The following is a 13294-nucleotide window of genomic DNA, read 5'->3' as shown; positions in this document are numbered from 1 at the left end:
TCCATTCCGGAACTGGCGGTAGTGTCACGATAGGCAAAGATGTCTAACGGTTCACTAGGTCGGCTGACTAGAGAAGTCTCGGTGCGCACCCCGTGAGTGCGCGCACCGTAGTGGGATTCTCTTCGCTCAACTGCGTTTTCCCGGCTCCCGTTCCAGTCCACAGCCCACTTAGTACCAACTGTCAGCCAGCCAGTCAGTCCAGCGTCAGTCAGCGTCAAACCAGCCAGCCAGTCGCCAACTGCAAGTGTATGGGATCCATCTGGAATCCAGGTAGTGTCACGAGGGTGCAAAGATGTCTAACGGTTCATTTGTAGGTTTGGCTGACTAGGGAGAAGTCCCCATGCAGGGGCACTTCAGGAGTGCGTGCACCTCGTGTGTGGACTTCTGCTCAACTGGTAGTTTCTCCTGGGTCCCCACCCAGTCCAGCCCAGGATCAGCATTAACCGTCAGCCAGCCAGTCAGTCAGTCATTCAGTCAGTCAGTCAGTCAGTCAGTCAGGTCAGTCAGTCAGCCAGCCAGCCAGTCAGTCCAGTCAGTCAGTCCAGTCAGTCAGCGCCGTCCAGTCAGCTCAGCCAGCTATCGTCAGTCATCGGGGTCATTCAGCTGTCAGTCGTCAGTCAAGGTCAGGTCAGTCAGCCAGCCAGCCAGTCAGTCAGTCAGTCAGTCAGTCCAGTCAGCCGTCATTCAGCCGGCCGTCAGTCACGTCAGAGGCAGTAGAGGTACAGCACACAGTGTTACGGTGAAGTCGCAGTCGCGAAACTGGAGCAGCAACGCAGGTGCCGTACCGGCCGGGGTGGACATCGATGGACCTGAAAACCTCTGGGAGGACATATTGCCGGTCGATGAAAAGTGAATCCACCAGAGCATGTAAAGCTAGGGAAACATCACGGATCCGGCTGTAGACACATCGTCTGACCGCAATTCTGTTCTGAATAAAATGCTGTTCGTCTTGGGCACGCTGGTCAGTAGGTAGGCACTCAGTGAGTTACACACGAGCACGGACGGCCGGGAATGGACTCATTCACCGTGGCGAAGGTGTGGTGTGGCGGTACAGTACGAGAGAGAGAGAGAGAGAGAGAGAGAGAGAGGGAGACAGTAGAGAGAGAGAGAGAGAGCGTGCTACATGAATGTCAAGCATGGCTACCACGGCTATGTGGAAGGCGAAGCACCGTAGCAGGCAGTATTGCTGACCTGGACGAAACTGGTGCCCAGCAGGCACGCCAGCACGAGCGAACGAAAATGGAATCTTTGGCATTCATTGCTGTTGCTGCTGCCGCTCAGCTCGAGTGAGCAACGAACACGAAATGAGAGATATGTATATGGCGGTCCCAAAAACGCCCAAAAATATAAACGGCAAACGGTTATGGTGAGGTTGTGAGGCGAATCAGCTACCTTAGCGCAGATAAATAGATAAAATGACAACGGGTGAGAGTGCGCGCGAGAGAGTCTCCTGTCGCGCTTGTTGTGTGTTACATTTAGTTAGTTGCGTCTGCGGCGAGAAAGTTCTGGTTGATCCTACTAGCACACATACGCTTGTCTCAAAGGTTGCCATGCATGTTCAAGTACAAATAGATTTATCGAAACCGCATAAGGCCCAGCATATAACAGCTTAATTTACAAGAGATCATCGCACTAGTTACTTGATAACTGTGGCACCTAGAGCACATACGTACAAATGCAGGGACACCCTGGAACCTGTGCAATTATTAGTCAAACCAATCGTCCCCTCCAGACGTTGGAGTTGAACTGGATAATTTTGTTGATCGTATGGTCTCGCAAGGCACCGATGACGGATCTTTTCAAATATCTGCCCTATCAACTATTGGATGGTAGTATAGGAGGACTCACTTAAGGGAGCCGTAACGGGTAATCGGAACGGGTCTCCGAGGGAGCCCTGGAGAAATGGCTACTACATCCAAGGCAGCAGGTGCTAAATTACCCAATCCTGGCACGGGAGTAGTAAAGGATGAGAGAATAATATAAAGATCTTTGTGAATGTCTATAATTGAATGGAAGGAGCATAAATCCCAACAAGGATCAAGTGAGGTATGTTCATGCCAGCAGTCATAGGTAATTCCAGCTCCACTAGTGTATATTAAAATTATATTAAATGTTCCTAGGTTTGTTCTGTCCAACACGTAAAAGCATCTCTAATGATGGCAGTAGGTCACTGGATTGTTGCGTGACTATAAGATCGGGTGCGTCACGGTTTTGCCTCGCGGCGGCCGTGCGGCGTAGTGGCGCTGTTGATGCTCATCGGTGGTGTTTTCTGCAAGCCCAGCTGCTATTACCTTTGAACAAATTAGAGTGCTCTAAGCAGGCTATCCTACGGCCGAGAATCTTGTATGAATAATGGAATATGACCTCGTATTCATTATTCATTGGTTTGTAACCAGATCAGGTAATGATTAATAGAAGGAAGTTGGGTAATAGTATTACGGCGCGAGAGGTGAAATTGCAGATCGTCGTAAGATTATTCAAAGCGAAAGATTTAAAGGCGGATGCTTCATTAATCAAGAACGAAAGTTATGATCGAAGGCGATTAGATACCGCCTTAGTTCTAACCGTAAATCCGTTAGCACTCAGCAATTGGGAGACGCTATCATGGTGTTCAGAAGCTTCCGGGAAACCAAAATAGGTTCCAAAGTATACGTAAAAGTTGAAACTTGAAAGAATTGACGAAGGCACCAATAGGAGGAGCCTGGTATTTAATTTGACTCAACACGGAAAAAACTAACAGGTCCGGAACTTATTACAAGGAGGTAAGACAGATTGGCCAGCTCTTTTCTCAAAATTGGCAATAGGTGGGTGCATGGCCGTTCTTAGTTCGTGGAATGATTTGTCTGGTTAATCTTATGAATGAACGGACCAACTCAAATTAAATAGAACGCTGGTCAGCAGTCAGATGTTGATACCGCTCACCTGCGCTGGGGGCGGTAGTGGATCTGATACGTCAACCCATCGCGGTTGACTTCGCTTAATAGGACACGAATTGCAAAATGAGATCGAGCGATACAGGTCCGGATGCCACACGGAGCAAGTAACGGCGTACCTCAGTTCGAAAGGGCCGGGAAATCAGTTCCAAATGCCTTATTTATCGGGATTATGGATTGAAAAGTCGGTCCATATGAACCTGGAATTCCCAGTAAGTGCTGAAGTCATTAGCTGAAGCGTTGATCATCATGTCCTGCCCTTTAGCGCCTCGCCCGGTCGCTACTGTCACTGATGTAATTATTTTATGATATCTTTAAGAATATTTGCCAGTCCCTCGATTATATTTAATCAAGAAGTTGACTGAACTTTTGATGATTTAGAGAGGAAGTGAAATGTAATAAGGTTTCGTAGGTGAACCTGTGGAAGCGATTCGCTACATTAAAATTTCACCAAACAAATGATGACGAAAGTTGCTGAGTGAGCGAGAGCGAGCAGAAAGGTTGTTCGTATAGCATATCAAGGAGTCTTCCTACCACCAGTGGGTTCTGTCCGGCCACCGCAGAGAGAACAACATAAAACACAACAACCAAAAACCTGCGCGTTACCCTGTTCTGTGCTGTAAATAAATTTCCGTTGTTGCTACTTATATGATCATGGAACAAGTGGTGCTATTGCAACCCTCCTCGCATAAGGTTTTGTCTGTGTTCAGTCACGTCTCTATTAATGCAGAAGACTGAGCCTGTAATACGTCCGCCGGTTTGGCGGGCGGCGCGTCCATGTGGCGTGCGGTCCGAACGTACCGCAACAAAGTCGTACACACGGTTGCTTGCGGGTGCGGGATCCAGCGGGCCCGTAATGTCAGTTGCTCTTCTCTACCGGGGGTGGTGGTGCTGGGTCCGGTCCCTGCCTGCTGTAGGGATGGGCGGAAGCCAGCGCACCAGTAGGGTCCGCCTGCCCGTCCGTCCCGCGCTGGGGCCATTACGGCCGCAGCCCTGCTCAACGTTCACAGTACGCCGCTGACGTGATACAGTAAGACATCTGATACCCAAGTCATGGACAGCCAGGTGCGGAGCTCGACTTTCGGGGCGGCGGCATCTCCAAAACAACGGAAACTAAAGGTCAGCTCAGTGTGGGATAGAAACCACGCTGAGCATAAGGACAAAAGCTGGTTTGATCCTGATGTTCAGTACATATTGAGACAGCGAAAGGGCCTCGCCGGATCCCTTTGGTTTAAAGAGTTTTATAAGAGTGTCAGAAAAGTTACCACAGGATAACTGGTTTGTGGCCGCTAAGCGTCTATAGCGACGTGGCTTTTTGATCCTTCGATGTCGGTTTCATCATTGTAGCAAAATCTTGACAAAGCGGTGGATTGTTCACCCTTTCATGGAACAGCTGGGTTTAGACCGTCGTGACAGGTTAGTTTTACCCTACTGAAAAGTGAATGGTACCGACGGCGCGCGCTATCTTAACGGAAATGTTGTGCAGTACGAGAGGAACCAGCTTCGAACCACTGGTCATTACTAGTTCGACTGGACTTTGTGGTATAACGCTACATGTTCGTTGATTATGCCCGAAATCTCTAAGGTCGTAACCAAACTGAGCTGATAGTGTCCCCATAGGTGTCGGCGATCATGTGTGGCAGAAATTTACAAGACCTGCTATGCGTGATCTCACGTTGGCATCTTATTGCATGCAACACGCAGACAAAGTTCGCGCGCGATGTCAAGGGCGCAAGATCGGCGATACTGAACGTTGGTGGCACTGCTCTCAGCATCAATATAAGGATTTCTGATACTGAGACCTCCTACACAAAACGGATAGGGTTTACAGGTTGAGCTGCGAGCTGCGGAGAGGTACATCGATCCTCTCAGACTACACCCCTTGCTTGAGGTTGTGTTGTGTTGTTGTGTGGTTGTGTAACGTGGTTGTAAACGGTAAAACGTTCTTCTACCACACCATACTACCTAGGTGCGGTCGACCAGGAGAAGCCCTCGGTGTGTGCGCACTTGTGAAGTGCGCACCGTGGACTTCTCCTTCGCCTAACTGCGTTTTCCCTGGCCCAGTCCAGTCCAGCCCAGGACTCAGTACTAACTCGTCAGTCAGTCAGTCAGCTAGTCAGTCAGTCAGCCAACCGAAGTGTATGGGATCCATTCCGGAACTGGCGGTAGTGTCACGATAGGCAAAGATGTCTAACGTGTCTACTAGGGTTTGCGACTAGGAGAAGTCCCCGGTGTGTCGCAGCACCGGGAGCGCAGCACCGTGGTGTGGACTTCTCCTTTCGCCTCAACTGTGTTTCTCCCCTGGCCCAATGTTCCAGTCCAGCTCCAGGACCTAGTCATCGTCACCAGCCGTCAGTCGCAGTCCTCAGTCAGTCGCAGTCAGTCAGTCTCAGTCAGTCAGTCAGTCAGTCAGTCAGTCGTGCACAGTCAGCCAGTCAGTCAGTCCAGTGTCCAGCGCAGTCATCCAGCGTCGCAGTCGGTCGTCAGCGAGTCAGGTCAAAGTCATGTCATACGGTCACCAGGTCAGCAGCCGCATCCAGGCAGAGCAGTCCGTCAGCATGGTGTACAGCAGCACTTGGCGGTAGTCGCAGTCGCGAAACCGGAGCAACGCGCCACCGGCGGTGACATCGATGGACCTGAAAACCCTCTGGGGAGGACACGGCGGTCGATGAAAAGTGAATCCACCAGAGCACCAAAGCAGGGAAACATCTGGGACTTGATCCGGCTGTGTGATCACAAGTCCGACCGCAACCTGTTCCGAATGGGGCACGCCGTTCGTCTTGGGCACGCTGGCCGGGTCAGGCACTGGCGAGCTGGCACACACGAGCACGGAGCCGGATCAGACCATTCACCGTGGGTTGGTGTGGTGTGGCGTGTTGTGCGGGTCGAGAGAGAGAGAGAGAGAGACAGAGAGAGAGAGAGAGAGCGTACATGAATGTCATACGGCTACCACGCTATGCGGGAAGGCTAGCGACCGTAGCAGGTATTATGACCCTGAACGAAACCGGGCACGCCAGCACGAGCGAACGAAATGGGAATCTTTGGCATTCTATTGTGCTGCTGCTGCCAGCCTGCTGAGCATGAACGAACACGAAACGAGAGATACGGCGGCGGTCCCAAACGCCCAAAAACACAACGGAACAAAACGGTTGCGGTGAGGTGTGAGGCGAACTAGCTGTCCTAGCGCAGATAACAGATAAAATGACAACGTGAGAGCGCGCGAGAGAGTTCCGTCGCGCTGTTGGTGTTACATAGTTAGTTGCGTCTGCGGCGAGAATTTGGGTTGATCCTACCAGTAAATACGGTCTCAAAGGTTAAGCCATGCATGCCAAGTACAAACAGATTTAAGTGAAACCGCATAAGGCTCAGTATAACAGCTATAATTTACAAGATCATTTACCTAGTTACTTGGATAACTGTGGAAAATCTAGAGCTAATACATGCCAAATGCAGGGACAACTTCGCGGAACCCAGCAATTATTAGTCAAACCAATCGTCCTCCGGACGCTGGAGTTGAAATCTGATAATTTTGTTGATCGTATGGTCTCGCACCGACGACGGATCTTTCAAATATCTGCCCTATCAACTATTGATGGTAGTGTTAGAGGACTACACATGGTTGCAAGGTAACGGGGAATCAGGGTTCGATTCCGGAGAGGGAGCCGAAATGGCCATCACATCCAAGGAAGGCAGCAGGCGCGTAAATTACCCAATCCCGGCACGGGGAGGTAGTGACGAGAAATAACAAAGACCTTTTATGACGTCTTATAATTGGAATGAGTTGAGCATAAAATCCTTCAACAAGGATCAAGTGGAGGGTGTCGGTGCCAGCAGCCGCGGTAATTCCAGCTCCACTCAGAGGGTATTAAAATTGTTGCGGTTAAAACGTTCAGTTTTTCTCTCCAACACGGGTGCTACTCCTAATGATGGCAGTAGGTCACTGGATTGTTGCGACTATAAGACTGGGTGCGTCGCCGTGGTTTGCTCGCGGCGCCGTGGGGCGTAGTGTGGCGCTGATGCTCATCGGGTGCAGTGTTTTCCGTACCCAGCTACCTTTGAACAAATTAGAGTGCTCAAGCAGGCTATCCTACGGCCGAGAATAATCTTCATGGAATAATGGAATATGACCTCGGTCTTATTATTCATTGGTTTGTAATCCAGATCAAGAGGTAATGATTATAGAAGAGTTGGGGGATTAGTATTACGGCGCGAGAGGTGAAATTGTAGACCGTCGAGATAAGAACTAAAGGAAAGCATGCCATGGATGCTTTCATTAATCAAGAACGAAAGTTAGAGGATCGAAGGCGATTAGATACCGCCCTAGTTCTAACGTAAACCATGCCACTAGCAATTGGGAGACGCTACTATGGTGCGTTTCAGTAGCCTGGAAACCAAAATTAGGTTCCGGGGAAGTATGTGCAAAGTTGAAACTTAAAGGAATTGACGGAAGGGCACCACCAGGAGTGGAGCCTCGCCGAATTTGACTCAACACGGGAAAACTTACCAGGTCCGAACTTATTGAGGACAGATTAATAGCTCTTTCTCAAAATTAAGGGTAGTGGTGCATGGCTCGTTCTTATTGTCTGGTTGAATTCCGATAACGAACGTGACTCAATCAAATTAAATAGAACGCTATCAAGTCAGATGTTGATACGCCTGCGTTCTGACCTGATCTATAATACGTACCATTCGACTTCGCTTCTTAATAGACAATTTGTGTTCAGCAAAATGAGATTGAGCGATAACAGGTCCGTGATGCCCTTAGATGTTCGCGCACGCGCGCTACAATGAGCAGTAACGCGTCATTGCCCGGGCGAAATCGCTCCAAATGCTCCATTTAGTCGGGATTATGGATTGAAATGGTCCATATGAACCTGGAATTCTAGTAAGGCTGGTCATTATTAGCGTTGATTACGTCTCTGCTCTTTGTACACCGCCCGTCGCCTACTGATGGATTATTTAGTGAGGTCTTTGAAGGTGAACATTTGCTAGTCCCTCGGGATTACATTTGAATCGCTGAAGACCGAACTTGATGATTTAGGGAAGTAAAGTCGTAAAGGTTTCGTAGGTGAACCTGCGGAAGGATCATTACTGGTACCCCCACCAAACAGAAATGACGAGAGTGAGCGAGCGAGCGAGGAGGTGTTGTTGTTCTGTGGCGAGTACTACGGCGAGCCCACCACCAGTGGGCTCCCGTCCGGCCACGCAGAGGAACAACACAAACACAACAACCAAAACCTGGGCGTTACCCTGTGTGTGTGTAGCCTGTCTGCCGTTCCGCGCTGCTGCTGCTGCTGCTGTGCTGCTGTTGCTGCGCGCCGCTGCGTCCATCCTGTCCATGTCGGTCCATGCGACATACGGAACCGGATCGTCAACGGCACGGAGCGGTTCTCCCCCACACACCGTCCGTCCTGTGTGTGTGTGTGCGGTGGTGTACTACTACCATTGCAAAGAAACAAGAGAACAAACAAACCCTAGGGGGGATCACTCGGCTCGATCGATGAAGACCGAGCAAATGCGCGTCAGAATGTGAACTGGACATGAACACCGACACGTTGAACGCATATTGCACACCGTACTCACAGTACGATGTACACATTTTGAGTGCCTATATTTATCCATCTATGCTACGCCCCGCGTGTATCGCAGTGACGTTTTCCCAACACCACCCCCCGTTAGTAAAACAGAAAACGTCTAAGTATTACGGCGCCCAGTGTTCGTGGGCCGCGGTTGATGAATACATCCCATATCATACGACCACATCACCACCATCATCATGGCCCTGTGTGTGTGTGTGTGTGTCGTTGTTGTTGTATTCCATCATCCCAGATGTAGGATCCTCCCATGTAGGCCTCAAATAATGTGACTACCCCCAAATTTAAGCATATTAATAAGGGGAGGAAAAGAAACAACCAGGATTCCCTGAGTAGCTGCGAGCGAAACGGGAAGAGCTCAGCACGGGGCTGCACTGTTGCGCGTCCACCGGTTCCGTGTACTGGAGCGTTCAGTCTGTCTGCAACGGTCGCTGGGTCTGTTCAACTAGAATGTGGCTTTTACTCCCAGAGAGGTGATAGGCCTGCAGAGGCGCACCGATAGAAGGACGCTCCATGGAGTCGTGTTGCTTGATAGTGCAGCACAAAGTGGGAGTAAACTCCTCTAAGCTAAATATCACCACGAGACCGATAGCGAACAAGTACCGTGAGGGAAAGTTGAAAAGCAATCCTGAACAGAGAGTCAGCAAGTACGTGAAACTGCCTGAGGCTCAAGCCCGTTGAACTCGATTATCGAGCGGAGATACCTCGGGCTGGCTTCCCATCCAAAAAGCGAGGCGCCGCAGCAGTCTGTCTCTCCTGCGCACGAGGACACTGCGATCCATTACGAGCAGCTTCGCGTTCCACTGGGACGCGCAGGTCGCCCGACAGCCCCTGGTGCTTCCCTCTTGCTTCGTCCCAGCAGCGAGCGCCTCGTTCCGAAGGCCGTGCGCGCGAGGTGCTTACGCACGGGTGTGCAGTCGGCGCGTGATGGATTCCCACGAGTACGACGCGGTGCCTTTACACCGGCACCGCGGACCGTCGATCGGCAGTGAAAGAATCGAGGTACCTGGGACCCGTCTTGAAACACGGACAAGAAGCTCATCTTGCGCGCGAGCCAATGGTCGTGTTCTGAGCACCGCAGAAAACATAACTTGCTTTTGTTCTGCGGGATTACGGGCGCGGGTCTCTGCTCGTTCCTCCATCCCGGTGTTGTACCGGCATGCGGGCCGTTCCGGGTGGTGTTCATCGTGCCACATCGCCGGACTCGTGCACAACATACCGCGAGTCGCAGGATGACCCGAAAGATGGTGAACTATGCCTGATCAGGTTGAAGTCAGGAAACCCTGATGGAGGACGAAGCAGTTCTGACGTGCAACGATTGTCAGAATTGGGCATGGGGCGAAAGACCAATCGAACCATCTGTAGCTGGTTCCTCCGAAGATAGCTAACGCAAGTTTGCCTTCTTATCTGGTAAAGCGAATGATTAGAGGCCTTAGGTTCGAAATGATCTTAACTATTCTCAAACTATAAATGGGTACGTACCTATGGCATTTCATGATGCGTTGCACGTTGTGACTGGCGGACCCCTGCCCGGGTCCGGGCTTTCACGGGCGAGAAGATATCTGTGCTTAGTGGGCCAAGTTTTGTAAGCAGAACTGCGCTGATGAACCAACGTAATGTTACGGCGCCTAAATAAACGACGCATCCAGATACCACGAAAGGTGTTGATTGAGCTGGCACGGATGGATAGGAAGTGTCATCCGCATGGAGTGTAACAACTCACCTGCCGAAGCAATTGCCCTAAATGGATGCGCAGTCGTTTGTCGTATACTCCGCTGGCGGCTGCTGGGGCCCCGCGCTTCTGGGCTCCGGCCCTTTGAGACGCAAGCGAGTAGGAGAGTCTGGTGGTATGCGTTGAAGTGCCTGACGTAAGCCGACAAAGAACCGCCACTAGCACAGATCTTGTGGTAGTGCAAATATTCGAATGAGATCTTGGATGACTGAAGTGAGAGTTTCGTGTCAACAGCAGTGAACACGAGTTAGCCAATCCCAGCTTCATGGGAAACCTGATATTAAGCATTTAACCTATAACCTCGTTGCTGTCTGCTGGTTGTTGATGAACCTCAAGAATATATATTGAACGAGCGAAGGAACTGTTTCAATTCCGAGCTGTTGGGTATATCTTGCATTGGCGTCCCATACCGGCAACGGTAGGCTTGTAATCATGGCAACAGAATCCTTTTCTTCGAGAAGCCAACAAGAGACATCGGAAGAGTTCTTCGTTTCTACAGTACACTCAGCTCATGGAAGTCTTCAAGAGAAGTGGTGGACAGGCTGGTAGAGCATGGTATTAAATTGCTGCGTCGATGTTCTTCTTGGACCCGAAAATCGAAGATCAGCACGAAACTCCCAACAGCTTGTACCGAACTGCAGGTCTCCAGGTTTAGAGTCTCTAGTCGATAGATTAATGGTAAGGAAGTGGCAAATTAGATCCGTAACTGGATAAGGATTGGCCTTGAAGACTGGGATGGCTCGCTATACTCGCCCGTGTGCGCTTGCGCCTGGCCGCTGCCGTCCGTGGGTGTGTGTGTTCGCGCGCCCCTCACCGGGCCAGGCGGGTCAAAACCGGACGTCTTGGGTGCTGGGTTTGCTCAACGTGCTGGCGTGCGCCGGGCCGTCTCGCGCACCGGCCGCACTGTTTCCGGTCCTCGCACTGCAGCCATCGACAAAAACGTCAATTCAGAACGGCACGGCTGAGGAATCCGACTGTCTAATTAAACAAAGCATGTGATGGCCCCCAAAGTGTTGACACAATGTGATTTCTGCCCAGTGCTCTGAATGTCAACGTGAAGAAATTCGCGCGGTAAAAAGCGGAGTAACTAGACTCTTTGGTACGAAATGCCTCGTCACACAATTAGTGACGCGCATGAATGGATTAACGATTCCTCTGTCCCTCATCTACTATCTAGCGAAACCACAGCCAAGGAACGGGCGCTAAAACACTAGCGGGAAGAAGACCCTGTTGAGCTTGACTCTAGTCCGGCATTGTATAAGGGAATAAGAGGTGCAGTAGAGGTGGGAGCCGGGGTAAACATTACCTCCCCGTGCACCAATGAGATACCACCACTCTTACTGGCACTTACATGATCAGGGGGAACAAGGCCGCGTTATTAACCTCCTGCGGTAAGGCTTTGTTCAGCGTTCAGTCATGTCGTCATTCCTGGCATAAGCAGAAGACCGAGCCTGCGGTCGCTGTCCGCCGGGTTTGGCGGGCGGCCTGGCGTGCGGTCCGAACGTGCGCCCGCACACATGGTGCTGTGCGTGGGGATCCAGCGGGCCCAGCGTCAGTCTTGCCTTCCTTCACGGGGGTGGTGGTGCTGGTCGTCCCCGCCGGCTAAAGGTGTGGCGGCGTGCGCCAGCGCACCAGTAGGGTCCCGCCCGGCCTGTCCGTCCTGCGCAGGCCGCAGCTCAACGTTCACACAGGCCGCCATGACAGTAAGACATCTGGATACTCCAAGTCATGGACAGTTAGGTGCGATTGATCGGGCACATCTCCAAACAATAACAGGAGTGTAAAGAGCGCCTCAGTGTGGACAGAAACCACACGCTGAGCACAGACAAAGCTGGCTTGATCTCGATGTTGCAGTACATGAGACAGCAGAGGCCTCACGATCCTTTTGGTTTAAAGAGTTTTTGCAAGAGGTGCTCGTGAAACCACAGGATAACTGGCTTGGGCCGCAAGCGTTCATAGCGACGTGGTTTTGATCCTTCGATGTCCGTTCTTCCTAATAGCAAAATTCACAAAGCGTAGGATTGTTCACCCTTTCAAGGGAACGTGAGCTGGGTTTAGACCGTCGTGAGCAGGTTAGTTTTACCCTACTGGTGTGCGAATGGAACATACACTTTAACGGAAATGCAGTACGAGAGGAACCACAGCTCTGAACCACTGGCTCAATACTAGTTCGACCGGACTTTGATAACGCCTGTCTGTTGGATATGCCTGAACGCCTCTAAGGTCGTAACCAAACGAGCTGATAGTGTCCCCCATAGGTGGCTCGGCGACCGCAGCAGAGAAACCCATAAGACGCTAGCGTGATCCTTCAATCTGGCATCTTATTGCATGCACAACACGCAGACAAAGCCCCTCGCGCGATGTCATGCTAGCAAGTATCTTGGTCGATACCTGGAACGTTGCGTGGCACTGCTCAGCATCAACTATGATTTCGATACCTGGTGACCTCCACAAACGATAGGTTTACAGGCTGGGAGCTGCGAGCAGTAGGTGTGCACTGATCCTCCAGACTACCCTTGCTTCTGAGGTTGTGCTGTTGTTAGTATGTGTAACGTGGTTGTAAACGGTAAACGTTACTTGCCACCCTACTACCTAGGTGTGAGGGTCGATCAGGAGAAGTCCCCATGGTGTGCGCGCATCGGAGTGCGCGCACCGTGGATTTCTCCCTGCAACTGCTTTTCCCGTCCAGTCCAGCCCAGGACTCTAGTACTAACCGTCAGCCAGCCAGTCAGTCCAGTCACGTCAGTCCAGTCAGTCAGTCAGCCAACCGTAAGTGTATGGATCCATTCCAACTGGCGGTAGTGTCATCGATAGCAAAGATGTCAACGGTTCACTAGGTCGGCTCGACGAAGTCCCCATGTGCGCACGAGTGCGCGTGCACCTGGTGTGGACTTCCTTTCGCTCAATCGCTTTTCCGCCCAGTCCAGTCCAGCCCAGGACCTGGACTAACCGTCAGCCAGCCAGTCAGTCAGTCAGCCGTCAGTCAGCGTCAGTCAGTCATGCGTCGTCAGCCAGCCAGCCAGTCGGTCCAGTCA

The sequence above is a fragment of the Armigeres subalbatus genome, chromosome 3 (assembly GCF_024139115.2).
Source record: "Armigeres subalbatus isolate Guangzhou_Male chromosome 3, GZ_Asu_2, whole genome shotgun sequence".
NCBI classification, from domain to species: Eukaryota; Metazoa; Arthropoda; class Insecta; order Diptera; family Culicidae; genus Armigeres; species Armigeres subalbatus.
The sequence above is the reverse complement of the archived record's forward strand: the minus strand, read 5'-3'. Positions refer to the sequence as shown.